Source organism: Hippocampus comes, unplaced genomic scaffold, assembly GCF_001891065.2.
Source record: "Hippocampus comes isolate QL1 unplaced genomic scaffold, H_comes_QL1_v1.1 scaffold63, whole genome shotgun sequence".
NCBI classification, from domain to species: Eukaryota; Metazoa; Chordata; class Actinopteri; order Syngnathiformes; family Syngnathidae; genus Hippocampus; species Hippocampus comes.
The window spans coordinates 766,498-782,139 of NW_017805987.1; the positions used below are offsets into that span (position 1 = coordinate 766,498).

The 15,642-nt window shown below is 45.9% G+C and overlaps 1 protein-coding gene across 2 annotated transcripts in view; it reads right to left on the minus strand.

Moving 5' to 3' along the window:
- The window catches only part of nav3 (neuron navigator 3), a 231,640-nt gene that overhangs the window by 191,080 nt on the left and 24,918 nt on the right, over nt 1–15,642 (minus strand). The window contains exon 1 of one of the 2 annotated variants that reach the window (XM_019891776.1): nt 3,552–3,922. The exons of the other annotated variant lie outside the window; for it this stretch is intronic. The gene's annotated coding sequence lies outside the window, so the exon portion shown is untranslated. Of the gene's footprint in view, nt 1–3,551; nt 3,923–15,642 lie in introns of those variants that run through there. 2 annotated transcript variants of the gene reach the window in all.

Below are 15,642 nucleotides of genomic sequence, written 5' to 3' on the forward strand. Positions count from 1 at the left end.
CCGCCAGCCCGGAGGCTGGGGGGGGGGGGGAGCGTGTGCCGATCCAAATACTTGGCTAATCACTTTTTGTGAAGGTGAAGGCTGACATGAGAGGCGGCAGCTCATTAGCTTGAGCGAGGCTGATTGCAGCTTCCAGACAAATTTCGTCTTTGGCATCTATCGCCATTTTTTATTGTGTCCGTGCCACGACGACAGAGGAGTGATGGGAAAACGGTGCGTGCCAAATGATCCTTACACGGGATCGGATTGGATTTGAGAATGGAAACGTGGACGGGACAGAATGCCCTTTTGACCCGTCCGGGTCACCGACACACAAGTTACCGCCCAATTACATGTAGATTACATGAATGTGTTTTTTCACACGGCCGAGCGCCGCCCCGTGCGCTGGCGCCGGCGGCGGCGCTCGCATTACAGAAGCGCGTAATCTTGTGATATTGTGTCGGGATTAACGTCAAATCTCATTATGCGGTGAGTCGTGGGAGAAGGGGAGGATGGGGGGGGGGGTCGATCATGGGAAACGAACGTAGGAGGGAAGCTTTGCAGCTTTTATCGTTGACTATGGGGGGGAAAGACACACAAGAGAGATAAAAATCAGGAGTGTGAAATCTCAATTACGCGTTACGGCATTTGGGAGGGTGATTTACAGCATCCTGGAATGCGGCGCCCATTTTGTGCACGTTGAACATGACGCGTGGTCAAAGAGGACCTACGAAACGCGGGGGTCAAAGGTTGAGAATGAGTCTTGTCCGGCCACCCGCCGCGCCTCGTTTGAAAAAATGCCACCCGGGTCCGACACGCTCGCGCTTTTTACAAACCTCTTTTATGACCAATAGCTCCACAAAGACCGTAATTGGCAAGGTGATATAAAGCGAGCACGGGCACGGAGCCCAATTTCAAGTTGAAGTAAATCAGATTGCCGGGCTAAATAACGGCAGGCGACATCATATTGTGATGCATGCACCCCCCCCAAATCCTGAGGGCTTGGATGGGGGGGATTGAAAATGGTGCTCGACAGGCGGTTCCCGGGGGTTGCGCGCTTCACGCAGGTGCGAAAGCGGCGAGGCGGCTTTATTACGCGAAACGCAAGCGGTGATTACACACGACGGCGGGCCAGACCGGGTCGCTTTGAATGACGCGCGGGGGTATTGAGACCATTCGAGTGTGGACGGGAACATAGGCAGGCGCTACATGCCTCCTGAAAAGAGAGAGAGAGAGTGTCGCAAAAAGGAAAAACAAAAACTATCAATCATATCTAGTATAACGACATGGCCCCAGGAGACGGTTTGCCGTGATGATTGTTATCTTTGCGGTGAAATTTTGTAGTTCTGCGACAACTCTGAGAACGTTCGACGATGCAAAGAGGAAACCCTGCCCAGTAATGTCTTACAGTGGAGATAAAAAATCTAAACACCAATGTCCAAATGGAAGAGAAAATGCTGTTGCACAAGTGCGCACACCCCTCTGATCCGGTAACTGGGGATGTGGCTACGTTCAGAATTAACTACTCACATTCAAACTCATGTTACCGACCATTTAATGTACCTCTGCTTCACGGCAAAAATATTCAAGCTGTTCTAGTCGGCTTTTATCATGTTTTACATTTTTATATCACAAAATATATGACATTTGAACAGGAGTGAGACTTTTATAGCCGCTGCGTTGAAGAGTAGTCGTGTAACAGTGAAAAAGTGAACGCCCGGGAGAGGCTGAAAGTTGTTTTTGCACCGTGCTTGTTTGTTTTTTGTCCTCCGCTGATATTCACGTCTGAGTGATGCTGTTTTAAATGAGTTTGAGTGAAGTCAAGTCTGACACTCGAGACAGCGATTATCAGGGGGCTTTGCTAGCAGAGGCTAAGCTGCACTGTAGTTGTTTGCAGAAGAAATGAGGCAAAACAAATATGAGGCAGTTACACTGCCTGTCAGTTTTCTTTTCCGTGTGGAAAATAAATCTGAACACATGTACGATTACACTCCTAGCGAACGGGTGGCCGACATTTTCTGTTGGATAGATTTATTTATTTATTTATTTTGCATTGAGACTTGTTGAAAGGCTCACTGTCGGTTTTCAAGACAGTACACTGAAATTATTCCGTGAAATAATCCATCCATTTTCCGATCCGCTTTATCCTCACAAGGGTCGCGGGGGGTGCTGGAGCCTATCCCGGCCGTTCTTCGGGCAGTAGGCGGGGGACACCCTGAACCGGCCGATCGCAGGGCACACAGAGACGAACAACCATCCGCGCTCACACTCACACCTAGGGGCAATTTGGAGTGTTCAATCAGCCTGCCATGCATGTTTTTTGGAATGTGGGAGGAAACCGGAGGACCCGGAGAAAACCCACGCAGGCCCGGGGAGAACATGCAAACTCCACACAGGGAGGCCGGAGCTGGAATTGAACCCATAACCTCTGCACTGTGAGGTCGACGCGCTAACCACTGGGCCACCGGAATAAATAAAATAAGAGAATGTTCAGTTTGTAATAACTATTTATCTGTGACCGGAACAAGGAATACACACACGCTTTGACAATTTCCTAAACAGCTTAAATGACAAATTATATAATTTCATTTGAGTGCAGTTAGATTCTGCTACTTGCGTTCCGTGAAGCACACTTGGAGTATACAGCATTACGGTCGTTCTGCCACCCAGCAGACTGGATGAATATTTCCAACAGACTCCTTCAAGTTTCCCCAGCACTGCAAAAGGTTGCAATGAGAATTCTACGGTCCAACTTGCCGACTACCCTGCCCCCGCCCCCTCATCCACTTGAATGAATATGAGCGCATTCACACTCGACCCAGAATGCTTTTCAAAGGGAGCCGTGAGTTGCAGGAGGACCCTTCAAGTCGGCCGTATTCCATTAGCCGCCTTGTGATGTACGGCTGCGCGCGCACGTGCGCGCACACCCACCCATGACGGGAAGATAGTTTCCCCCCTTTCTCCTCATAAAACCATCCTGCACCCGACCGCCTCTCCTCCTCAGCTTCTTCTTCCTCCGTCACACACCCTGCCTTGGTCGTCATCCATCACGCGGGACCTCCGCAGATGGCCCCGTAGATACACACACACACACACACACACACACACACACACACACACACACACACACACACACACACACACACACACACACACATTCAAAGACTCCCCTACTCTCTTTCATTCCACACACACTCCACCCTACTTTCACACTGAGCTGTCATCCCCGCTAATTCTTTCATCCGCGGCTTTAAGCGGCTCAGCAAAAAAAAAAAAAAAAAAAAAACGAGCCTCCTTGGCTGAGGCAAAGCCCAATTAGGAGGCAATTAGCGCTATTAGAGCTACCTGAGAGACCGTCGGTGGGCATATAAAGCCGCTTATGATCGTAGTGAGGCGGGGAATTCATCAATGGCAGCCTCGAATATACCCGCCACCCCGATCAATGTGAGAAAAAGTGTAGCGCTAATGAGCGAGTGGGCCAAGTCAATATCAAAGCAAAAGAAAGAGACAAGCATCTTATCATGGCAATCAACAAGTTGAGGGGGGGTGGAGAAAAAAAAAATGGGACTTACCATTACATTTTTGCTTTTCTGCTTAAAAGTCCAAATTCCCGGACCCATCCAGCCCCCCGCGGACATCACACATCCAAACCCTGGAGGGAGGGGAAGCACACCTTGTTAGCCTCCCTGCTCAGGATGCTAAACGCTCGCATCCTGTTGCCTAAGGAGACGCGCGCCCCTGCCTGTGTGCGAGAGAGGGAGGAGTGCTGATGCTGTTGTTGTAGTAGGAGTAGTAGTAGTAGTCGAAAGAGGTGGGACGGCTGGAGAGAGGTGCGGAGGGAGGGGAGTCAAAGCGGGGGGCTGGTGGTGGAGGGGGGGATGCCGGCGCCTCATATCATGAGACAAGTCGTAATCTGCGCATCGGCGTGTTCTCGGCAAGGGATTTGAGGCAGTGAAAGAAATGGATGTTGAGGGGGGAAAAAAAAAAAGGAGGAGCGGGGGAAGGCAGGCGGCGGTGAATGAGGAGGAGGATGCTGCATCTTCCCTCCCTCACACCGGTGATCTCTCTCTCTCTCTCTCTCTCTCTCTCTCTCTCTCTCTCTCTCTCTCTCTCTCGTTTCCTCGCTCTCACACTCCGCCAGCCCGCGCCCTGCTACAGATTGCATGGCGCTGATGAAATTTTAATGGTTCTTTTAGGAAGAATAATGAACATGCTCGTCCCCGGAGTTGTGCGTAAAGGGAGGGGAGGGGGTGGTTCAAGCACACACCTAGATGAACAACATCACAGTTGTGCGAATGTTGGTTCTCTTCCCCCCCCCCGCCCCCCCACGTACTCCCACACACTTGTCACAATGCTCGCTGACACACACCCGTTTTCTTCATTTGGAAACGCACGTGTGGCTTCCAATCAACAACATCAAACACGGCAGCTGACAGACACGGCGCTGCAAAGAGATTCGACCCATCTTCAAAAAAAAAAAAAAAAACGCACTCCTGGCGCATCCCCACACGCGCACGTGAGCACACACGCACACCCCAGTCGAGTGGAACAAAGAGCAGGGAGGCACCAGTAGAACCAGCATGATGGGGAGCACACCGGCAGTGCGGCTTCACTTCTCGGCAGCGTGTCAGCGCGACCGACGAGAAAGCCTTCCGATGCGATACACGCTGAAGCAAATGTAAAAAATGAACGGGAAGAATTGCTTCAATTGTCAATTTCAAGTCGCGTTAAAACATTCTGAAACTGGAGAATATGTTGGGCGTGGTGAACGACAACGATGACGCATCTTATGAATTAACAGGAAATAGTTGCGGCAACTATAAATAAATACAATTAATTGGAAAAAAAAAACCCTGGAAGATTCCAATTCAGATTTATTGTCACAAAAAAAATTAATAGTGTCATGACCATTATAAACAATAGCATTAAATATTTTTGACAACTGTGAAAATAAACTAGAATAAAAGTGCGAACCACATAAATACAGCTGTGCTCATAAAATTACATCGCCTGAATTTGGGGGAAAATATGACTGATAACTTTCTTGCTATATTGTGTTAAATGTCACAGAATTGTGAAACGCCCTTATGGCTTAATTAAACATAAAATCGATGAATTTTGCCCGGCGACACGCGTTTTGTTTGAAGAATTGTCCACATCTTGGAAATTCTGCGAAGGTGTGTCAACCTTTGAGCGCAACAAATCAACACCCGACAAGACGCTCATTTCAATTAATTTTGATTCTTTTTTTTTTGTTTGTTTGTTTTTAAATCAGATAACCGGCTTTATACCAAAGGTCATTTTTACGTACTCGGGGGGAGGGGGGGGTGTGTGTACCGGCCAGCTTTCATCACTGATAACATCCCTGATGGACAATGTTAGCTGAGGTCAAAACAAGCCAAACCCAATTAACAAGCTGCGAGTGACCTTTTCTTCCATTATCGCGACTTGTTGTTCACCCTCTCTTGTTTACCGGCATTGTGGCTACGAATGAGGCCATGGAGAGATGCCAGCCGGTTCGAACCGAAAAAAGCACAATTTTCATCGCCAGGAGAAACGCTAATGCTAATTATCCCACATTCCAAATGAATACATTTGCAGTCGTCGTACTGCTTGCCGTGGTTGACGTAAGGGCTTTTGACAAATCATCAATAGAACCAACCAAACAGGGATATTATTTCCTGTGTGTCAATGCAGAGGATACACCGTAGATATGAAAACTATGGATAATGCCATTACATAATGCCCCCCCCCATCGCCGAATGGGATTACTTTTCAGTTTTGTTTTGTTTTTAAATTAGACACTGCTGAGGTGAAGTCAATTATTAATATAAAGAGAACACCGTTTTGAATCAATTGATGCATTATTGTCCATTGTTAGGTCCTGTTGTTGAAAACGTGATCAAAAACAGTGTATTATGAGCGGAAATGCTCATTAGGGGGATGTATATGATTTAATTCGGTAATGACAGAAACGCCGTTCACTCCAGCTGGGGCTGAAAAACAAAACCAAACAAGTCAGACAAGACGCATTTTGGGACCGGCCGAGTGCCACGTCAAATCGTATTCCGATTTTTAAACAGAGGATATTAACAATGGAATACATGGAATAGATTTATGATCAAATATTCAAAACTGCAGAAATGTCAGATTCCCTAATAAAAGGGACCGTGACGCAAGACTGGCTATAAAAATAAAGATGTCCATTGTGAAAGCGAATATTAAAACGGCTAGAGGCATGCTTCAGCAATAGTCATAGCGTTTGCTTTATTACACCCCAAATGAAAGTGGATGAAACTCTTTTTAAAACTTTCTATCATCTGGATTTTTGGCCTGTTTTACTGCCGCTATCTACAGACATACATACGATTTCAGACATGGGCAGACAGCTTTGTTGTTTAATTTCACACTTGATGGGTGGTCAGGCACTCCAGAAACTATTTTGTTGAAAAGCAATTAAAAAGAAAAAGAAAATGTTCCATCCTACATTGTGATGCGTTCATCCCCATCGGCTTTTCAACGGCATGAGTATCAATCTCAATTTTATTATTTATTTTTTTTTGCACATTCATACGAACCTAAACAGGCTCGGGGGGGGGTACTGAAAATGAATCATTTTTTTTCCCGGAATCACTGCAAGTCAAGACACCGGGAATCAGGGAGCGCCTCATCAATCGCAGATAAACAAGTGCAATTTCAATGCCCGGGCATCCGACAGCAACAAGTCAACAACACCAAAAGGTCTTTGTCATCACTATAATGGCAGTCGGAATGGCCTCTCGGGAGTTGTTCCTATTAAGAGCGCGGGCCCGCAGAGGAAGTCATCACCCCCTCAGCAGTTATTCATTCATCGTTTCTGGAACGGGAGCACGACGGAGAAATGACTAAGCTCTGGTGTTAATTAAACACCATTAACATGCTTCACCCAGGCTCCAGCTGTTCAACATCCAGGGTGGAGCTCTTCACGCTCTGAACATGCCGGCTTCGTGAACAGCGTGTGCTCTTTTATTTCTTCATCTGCATGTCGGGAACATCTCCAAATTCGTCTCTAGCCAGCTTGCTGGGGGTTGAAGGCCATGATGGTGCTGGTTGGGTGTTCCATCGCACTTCTTTCATATGGCTTTCGGAAGACAACGTGGACGGACAGAAAGAACGACTTGATGACCGAGCACGTTCATACACAACTCATGTAGAAACGGCTCGCATGATGAAGGCCGGCCACCTCGATAATAGGCAGTCATGAGCGACGAGCTCGGGAGGGGAGAGATTGATGACTTCAACTCATCGCCCATCCTTCTCTCCGGCGCCCCCCCGTCGTGTGGTCACATCTCATTTGCTGACAATCCATCTCGATGACACGGGTGAGCATACGCTCGGGGTCAGGGTTCACGGGCGTTTTGATGGAATTAGCATCTTGAGGACGGCGGATTCGTGTATTTGCCTCTCTGCGTCAATTGGCTGCTGGGGGTTCGGTTCAGCGGGTGACTAATTCACTTTGTAACCCGGGTAAGCCAAGACGCGGGGATGTTAACCTTTAAACGGAGGAGTCGTGGAATCGAGCCCAACATTTTGAGTCTTGTGAAGAAAATAGATCCGCAAAAATACCAGTGGGTATTCAAAAAAAATGGATCTGAATGGATTTCTTTGTTTTGTGGTGGCAATCAAAATTTGGATTGTCTGTTTTGTTTTCCAGATGTTTTTTTTTTTTTTTTTTTTTTTTTTTTGTCCGTCAACGGATTGAGAAGGCACAATTCTGGAAGTTTGGGTTCCGATCAATAACTTTCCGAAAACAAAGACTGGACCACATAGAGTGTTGTCTACGATTAGTGCACCACTAATTAAGTTCACCATCTGCATTCCTACGCCGGTGGTGGCCTTACAGATGTTCCCTCACAGTACGTCGCAATTAAAGTCGACAGCTTGTCCACGGTTAGGTTCTACGATGTGATCGGGATGGATGCGACGCGCTTACTTGATGGCGGGGGAACGAGATCGGCCGGACAAAATGGACCCCAGATGAAAATTAGCAGGCTGTCAGTATACATTTGACGCTTTTCAATTCAAGCAAACATTGATAAAAGCAAAGCCAGGCCTCATTTACAAATCAGTGCCGGGAAATAAGAGCGACGTTAGCGTCCTTGATGCGTTTAGCAAATCCCAGGCAAGAACGGAAAAAAAAAAACCTAGTACTTGTGCAACAGTCTCGGTTGACAGCAATCACAACAGCTATGTGCTTCGACCTCGGACTAAGATTCATGAGTAACGCAGGCGAAAGCAAAGACATGATTAAGTGGCGCTGCACAGTGGGGCAAAGGCGTGATTTCTTGTATTCTTTTCCAACGATTGCATCAAAACGGGATGTGAGGTTATGAAACTCATGGGTTGGGGGGGGTGAGAAGGTGTTAGGGCCACTAGAATATAATAAATGCTTGATTAGCTCATACTGTGGGCAACAGGGGCGCCGATTCAAGAGAGGCCTCCATCTCACCCCCTCCCACACTCCAAGATCATGATGCCACCGTTATGCATAAGGGGGGGCTGGCAAGAAACCAGATGAATAAATGCATAGGCATGAGCTAAATTGGCTCCCTCGGTGGAAGGCGAGCAGCACAGCAGTGGGAAGTGCTGGTATTTGTGTTGCATACCAGTGTCGAACGTTAGTAAAGACATTCTATTACGAGTTGGCTTATGCCCTCCCTTTAGTTAATGAAGAGGAAAATGAGAAAGACGTCGTTTTTGGGGGGGGGGGGCAGTTTACTGATAATGAGAGCCGGCCGCGGTTACGTGCAAAAGTTACTCAGCGTAATGGGGAGGAAAAAAAAAAAAACTAGACAAAAACTAAACAAGCCTCTTAAACCAAATGAAATCATGTGTCTACAAAAGTACAGCAGGAAGCAGATCATTTAGCAAAAAGATAATTGCCGGATAGAAACAATACAAGGGGCATTTTTCCAATTGTGGTGGGAGTCACAAGGGAAACGGCAACAACAAATGCGAGCCAATAAAAGCGGCATAGAGAAAATTAGCCATGTGATGAATAATTCACGACGTCACTTAAATACCTCGTGGGGGAAGGCGGGGTTGTGTCTCCCTCTTTTTTTCCCTTTTTCTTTTTATCAGTCAATGTAGAAAGCCACAGTTAGCTCCTTTTTTCCCCCCCACAGGAACTCAGGTAAAAATGGTTGGCGTACCTAATGATCTGGCCAGTGAGTGTATTCTATATTTAATGGACGAATATTTCACAAAACGCAGCAAAGATTTCTTGCCAAATCGCACCATGCTGAACGACCTGAAAGGATCCATTTCAACTTAGTCCCTGAGGCCCTTTGACATTCCGGCGTACAATCTTTGCGACGTGATACCTGTCATGGCAGCCAGAGTGGATGCGGGGAAGAAAAACAGCACTCATCATAGGCGATCATTAAGCTGCAGAAAAATGTGTTGTTTTTACAGAAAGAATACATGCTTATGACTGTTGTGATATTGTCTGTCTACATGTGTTGCTACATTGTTCATGTTCAAATAACCATTGCGTTCAAGGTGAGACTACCAAAATACCAATGCTAGTTTCGCTACATGTGGTGATTTGCATCGCGTGTTACTATTTTAATAAACAGCAGAAGAATTGTCAAACTGCGTATTTTTTGGTTGGAGTTACAGTCCTCATTTCACAATTTTTCCTCACAAGTCAAAGCAAAACAAAACAAATCAGCCCAATGAAAGCCCGTGTCATTTATATCTCATGGCACCACTGCAGTTCCTAATTTGATACATTATGGAAGGGTTAAAAGCCAAACTCAAAGCCGCTTCGAATACGAGCTACCAAACGTCTCGGCAGCTTGTCACAGATTCCTTTTTCCTGACAAGAACAACAAAAGGCAGCCACGTTCCAGCGCGTTACGCTTCCGTCAAGAAATATGACAAATTTGTGGCAGCAAATAATACGCGGCCGCGTGCGCACGTCTGCTCCGACATGACACGGAACTGCTTCGAATGTGTGTCAGCGTGCCTGTCATGCAAAACCAACAGCTCAAGGGCTTATTTGGTGTAAATTAAATTCCGGCGCAGGGGGCGATTTTATGTTTGATTTTAAAGCGCCCCTAATTAAATTGCCATGCATGGCCATGCCACTTAATTTATTGCCCCCTATGCTAATCCATATAAAAACATCCAGAGCGGGCAGACTTCAAAACGCGTGGCTGCGGGTTTGAGCGGGACTGGGCAAACACACGATCAGGGTTAGACCAGATTATTTTTAATTTTGATTGCTTTCACGGCTGTTTGTTACTTTCAAACATGGAACTACTTTTCCGATTCATTCTGCGGAAGATACGACAAAAAAAGCAACACAACACAAGCAATCAAATTGCCTTTATGAACTACTTGGGTACAAGTGAATTGGATCGAAAGGGGGCCCCCGAGTGCACGCGTTTTGATGCGACAAAGAAGGGGCGGGGAAACTATTAGGCTCAGGCAAGAGGTTGGATCAGCATTTTGATTGAATGTCCCTCGGGGAGTCTCTGGAATCCGACATATGGAAAATGGCAACAAAAGCATGTGGACAGCAGATTGAGATTTATACCCGCCACAACAAAAACAACCATTTTTTTTCTGATTACTTCTATTTGACCGAATAGCTTTTAAAATGGGGATATGTAAATAACTGAATGAATGTGCCGTGGTCGAATTTGGTACAAGCACTCAGTGCCAGGGTTCACGAGTTAAAGCTGGCAGTTCTCCTCGGGCATGATTAGAAGCACCCACCCAGTCACGGGTGGACGTGTGGATGAGCGATTTGGTTTTGGGACCTTCGGGACTGTAATTATTCACCTCTTATGTTCAGTACACTTTGGACCGATAGTTACAAGACATTTGGATGAATGGAGAAATTTACAAGGCATGAGATGGGGGGAAAGGAAAAAAAAAAAACGTTTTAAGACCTGAAACGGATGGCTGGCAACCATTCTGTAATTAAAAAAATAATAAAAATAATTGTCCCGTTTTTTGCTAACTCATCATTGCGGAGCCGACAACAAAAATGGCTGCAAGGCATTTTTTAAGCTTTTTTTTCTTCTTCTTCTTTTTTAACCATTGTGTGAATGGCCTCTAACTCTAATAAAATGTTATTCTGTCATGAAACCCACATTCACAATCAAGGATTGAAAATCAAAGAAAGAACAAGTTTATTTAAAAAAAGCATTAATTGTAAAAAGTAATTAATTTTTTAAAAAGTACACTGACATCTTCTATTGAAGCCTCATTTAAATATTAATACGCAATGTTGACAACAATAACATCCAACATGCCCCCCCACCCTTCACACATGCAATTGCTTCTAGTAAAGTCACACATCTGGTTGGAGCAGCTCATTGCCTCTCACCTCCGAATAGCAACCAGGTCACGTTATAGATTTTTGCAGTGAGGTGGAGCGCTTGTTATCACACACCTGCTCGAGCAATCCCCCAACCTGGCAATGTAAAATCCCCCCCCCTCCCCCCCAGACCCCTTCTATTTTTTTGTAAATATTCATGAGGGCGCTTGTTTCGCAGGCTGCAGGGTGGGGCTGCTGTAGTGCACACTGGTGACGTTTGTGTGATTGTGGGGGGGTCAGCGTGCGCCAGGCAGATCTAGATGACGGCATGTTTAAAAATAGTGGCATGCTGTCATGCAGCGGCGGTCTCAGGGGGAAAAGGGGATTGAGGAGGGGGTGTATATGGGTGGGGATGGGGGAGGGGGGGTTGTAAATCGAGCAGTGCGGCATGTTCTCTCTCATCTTGTGGATGAAGGAGGTACCAGTGTTCCCAGTACAGAGGGAGAGGGATGAGATCAGTCGCAATGTTGGGCTGCAAAACATTCCTCCTTGTTCTGCCTTGTTTTTGCTACTCTGGGGGTCTCGAGGAAAAATGGGCCTCGATGTATGGAGGAGCATTTCATTTCGAAAATGCAACCGAGTGAATAAATTACAAAAGCGCGTAAAAATGAGCCATCCGCAATTACATTGGCGTATGGGTTTATCCGTTTTGTTGTCACAAATACGATTGAGGAGTCTCAAGTTGAACTGTTTTTGTTGAACTGGTACGGGGGTCGGCAACCTGCGGCTCCAGAGCCACATGCGGCTCTTTAGCGCCGCCCTAGTGGCTCCCTGGAGCTTTTTCAAACATTTTTGAAAATGGAAAAAGATGGGATCGAGAAATATATTTTAATATGGTTTCTGTAGGAGGACAAACATTCTTGCCGTTTTCCAATGCTATAAAAATGTGTAGAATAAATATTAAATATAAACATTTCTGTCAACGTTTCTATTAGCAGGGTGGGGTACCAGACAGGTGGCTGTTATTTTTTTAAAAACGGTGTTTCATGTACAATTCACCGAGGGTCCTGGCAGAGAATGGGAATCTGGCAGAGAGGAGCATTTTTAAACGGTACACGGGCGGACACCGCCTACTGCCCAAAGACAGCTGGGATAGGCTCCCGCGACCCTGGTGAGGATAAGCGGATCTGAAAATGGATGGATGGAAAGTAAATACAGTTCTTTATGTCATGATTGTGCACATTCTGAAAGCATGGTGTTGATGCATTAAGAGCGTCTACATTTTACTTCCTATCACCAGCCAAGAGTAGTGATTCACTATACATCCTCGTGAGAGGCAGAGGAGTAGCTCAAGAAGGCAAGCATAACACATTCGACTCCACTGATAGAACAACGGTATGTTTTCCCCCAAAATGGAGGCATTCGATATGGCATGAAAGCCTTGATTTGTTGCCCCTTTCCTGGAAATCGAGGTGAAACTCAGCGTGGAATTGAGAACATTGCCAGCGGGAGCAGCGCTGGCCAGAAAATGTAAATCGAAGGTCTCCGAGCTTTGTCAGCTGTATATTACAAACAGTAATAACTCTCTCTCCAGGATTCCCACCATAATGATATGCTTGGGATCCTCTTAACTCTGCGTGTAATAAGCATTTGCTTTTTGGTGTCTCGGAGCTGATAGGCAGCGAGAGTGAGGTCATAACAGATCATTATCCCGCCCATTAACGTTAAAATGACACGCCTTCGCGTGCATTAAGTGCGGGCAGATATGACGGTCACAGTTTTGTTCGAGGCACTAGGTTTGCTCACTCGTCGAAGTGAGACCCCGCAACGCCCTTAACCACATCCCATTACTCGCTAAGGCGAACAGCAAAAACTGTTGGCAAACGTCTGGCAAACATTCTGCGAACATTTGCAACCGTGACCGTCAACCTGTCAATTGGCAGTTACGATATTTTTTTTCATTACCTTAACCCACAAGTGTCAAAGTCAAGGCCTGGGGGCCAGATCTGGCCCGCCACATCATTTCATGTGGCCCGCGAATGCAAATTAAGCATGTCAAGTTCCATGATGCTTGCTAAAGTCGGAACCAAAACTTCATTTTGTCATATGTAATCCACAATAACAGCTATTATTCTTGACTTCTGATTTTAAAACTAGTTATTCATAGATTTATATGGTTTCCCAAAATTCATAACGACCCTCCAAGGGAAACCGTAACTACAATGTGGCCCAGGACAAAAATGAGTTTGACACCCCTGCCTTAACCCTTTCAGGGACAGCGGTTACGGCAGTGGACAGATTATCGTGTTATCAGGCTACAGGGTGCATGAAAGGGTTAAACATGACCCTTTAATTACCATCATTATATCATGTTTTGACAAAATAGAGCCTCGTCTGCACAGCGCATTCGTTTTAGTCAAACGGCATAATTTGCTGTTGGTTGCGACAGCTTCATAGCACGGAATAATAGTGCCGTGTAAAACACAATATATTGTTTGAGCAGCCTTCCTTACACCCACATCAAAAACCTCCATTACAGCAGAAAAAAAAAGGAATGTGCATTAAATAATGAAAGAATACCTTCTCAACACATCATTCCCGTAAGAAGGCACCTCAACCTCGCTTGCGGGCCTTGTTACCTAGTTCACGTTCCATTGGAGTAGTTGTTAGTCAAGGGGACCATTAGCATTTTGCTGACACGAACTTCTTCCGGCAAAGGGTTGGCGATTGCTCTTAAGTTGCACAACCACACAAACCAGCCTTTGGAAATTGAACATCTTTCATTGTGTTTCCACATGAGCACTTTGGTGCTGATGAGGTCATCCTCCAGAAACCCGCCACAAATATTCAAGCTGATGCTTCCCTCTGAATGGACGGTGGAAGGAGAACATGTATTTTTGGTGGGAGACAACCACTTCATGCCGTACCTCGTATAAAAAATAGATGAAAACCAGGCAGTGGTTGGAAATAGTAATTGGCTCCCCAGTGACTGCCTTAGCGCTGCTATCAATTCTACCGCGACCAAAAAACAAGATGGAGAGGGGGGAAGCCGATTGGACGTCACAGGCAGTTTGTAGGACGACAAATACGGTGGTGAGTAGCTGTGTGAGCTGCAATCGCGACATTCTGCCAAATGTTTTCATGTGTCGATAGCGCAAACAAACAAAACAAAACAAAAAAAAATGGTTAACTGAATCTATACGGTGGCTTAAATTACTCCGGCAGGTACAAATCAGTGAGTGGCAAGCGGCCGCGTTCTCTGACAAATGGCGTCGCCTGTAATTGGGTGATAAAGAGGCAATTAAATGGACGGCAATAGCAGCGTTGCACAAATGGAAAAACTTCGAGGGACAATATGGAGTCCTTTCATTCTTTATCAATTCGACTGAATGATTCAGTTCATTCTGCTTTTATTCTGGGTTCTCCGTTTATTGATCTTGCCGCTTCCATAAGCTCCGTATTTGACGCCGCTCTCCCTATTTGGCACCATTGTAAAAAAAAAAAACAGCTTGCCTTAATAAGGAGGTGGCATAATTGATCAATCCATCATATGAGAGCAATTTTCAGTCCGGTGGCAGATAACAGTTGGACAATATGGCCACCGTTGCAGTGCCATTCATCTCCATGTAGGATGCGAAAGGACAATCAAAGCAGTTAGCCTTTGTGGCATTTACACAATGGCGGTTTTCTCTTTGTGCACCAAATGCCGTGGCAGAAATAATCATGAAATAAGTAAGATTGAGTAGAAACCGGAGGTTCCTGAAACCTTTCCAATGCGCTGCCAAAGTGGTAGACCAAAGTTCCTGCTGCTCAAACACCTAAAAGTTACTCGTTCAGAGGTGAAGTCCTGCGTTAGCATTTCCACCACAAAGGTCCAGATGCTTTTAGTTCTTGACCCTTGCAGTTCCTTGAAGGAACCCAACTGCAGACCACATCCCAAAGGTCCCCAAAACGTAATCGTGCTCTAGAAAGTTTCTAATTCCCGGGCAAAGTTCCCAAAGCCCAATTTCCATGGGAAGGTCAATGTTAGTCTTTGGTTTCCAGTCTGTGGTTCTCTCGAAAGAACTATGACCGACCTCGCCACTGCGTTTTCTTCACTAATCTATTTGGATTGAATCCGTGCACAGATCAATAACGGCGTCCGAGGGGGGGAATGATTGGTCCGCTTTGTTTGGAATTAATTCCCCCTGACATGGGAGCAACGCAAGTGACCACTCGCCACCCACTGTTGTTCAGAGCAGTTTGATGATCAGGAAACATGGATGAGACTTATCGTGCCTTGAGTAGCTTGAGCGCCTTGCGCGAGTCTGACATAGCAAAAAGAAGCAAGTGATTCAGTTTTATTTTACGCC